This window comes from Bubalus kerabau, chromosome 7, assembly GCF_029407905.1.
Source record: "Bubalus kerabau isolate K-KA32 ecotype Philippines breed swamp buffalo chromosome 7, PCC_UOA_SB_1v2, whole genome shotgun sequence".
Lineage (NCBI taxonomy): Eukaryota > Metazoa > Chordata > Mammalia > Artiodactyla > Bovidae > Bubalus > Bubalus kerabau.
Genome location: NC_073630.1, coordinates 79013684 through 79014716, shown reverse-complemented (window position 1 = coordinate 79014716; position 1033 = coordinate 79013684). Strand labels below are relative to the sequence as shown.

Genomic DNA, 1033 nt, shown 5'->3' with positions numbered 1-1033 from the left:
ACTCTTGTATAAAGCAAATTAAATTGTACATAGAAAAGTTGCTGAGAAGAAAACTGAAGATTCTTTGAGATGTTTTATGGATAGAAATCCTAATAGAAGATATGATGTGGGATAAATTATTGTTAGATTTTATTATTTTTAACTAAATTATTTTTGGATCTTACTAATTATTTTAACATTTAAAAAATATAAACAATAGCTTGAAATAATAATGTGCTATGTAAATGAAACAATATGTTTACTCAATTGAAAAGAAGTTACAGGTATTTTTATAAACCTGGTAAATTTAGTCTCAAGATTTGGGTCAGCTACTTAGCACATTCGATTTCATTTATCTCCATGGATTTAAGGTAGTTTCTTCTTTTATTTGACTTCCCTGGTGGCTCAGATGGTAAAGTGTCTGTCTACAATGCAGGAGACCCAGGTTCGAACCCTGGGTTGGGAAGATCCCCTGGAGAAGGAAATGGCAACCCACTCCAGTACTATTGCCTGGAAAATGCCATGGACAGAGAAGCCTGGAAGGCTACAGTCTATGGGGTCGCAAAGAGTCAGACACGACGGAATGAACGGTTTGGTTTGGTTCTTTTATTTTCACAAAATAGAATTTATGAAGCTACTTTTTCATCTGAAATCTGCTGTAAGAGTTGCTTCAGTTTCTTGAATACTTAATCATAGGTTGTGTATGTATGTTAGTCACTTGGTCATGTCTGACGCTATGTGACCCCATGGACTGTAGCCTATCAGGCTCCTCTGTCCATGGACTTCTCCAAGCAGGAATACTGGAGTGGGGTGCCATTCCCTTCTCCAGGAGATCTTCCCAACACAAGGATCAAACCCTGGTCTCCTGCACTGCAGGCAGATTCTTTACTGTTTGAGCCACCAAGGGAAGCCCAATCTTAGGTTATGACTTATATATTTGAAATACATATAACTATTAATGCTATTAAATCCAATATGAATAAAGCTTTATATAAATTAGCCACAAATAGTACTGATTGAGAGAGAAAGAGAAGTGCTGGTCAGCAAAATAAAA

General features: G+C 36.4%; 1 non-coding gene across 1 annotated transcript; it reads left to right on the top strand.

Annotated features, from left to right (window-relative positions):
* Positions 1–373: 373 nt before the first annotated feature.
* On the top strand, positions 374–445 carry TRNAC-ACA (transfer RNA cysteine (anticodon ACA)). Its single transcript has one exon. It is a non-coding gene; the product is annotated as a tRNA-Cys (tRNA).
* The last annotated feature ends 588 nt before the right edge of the window (positions 446–1033 follow it).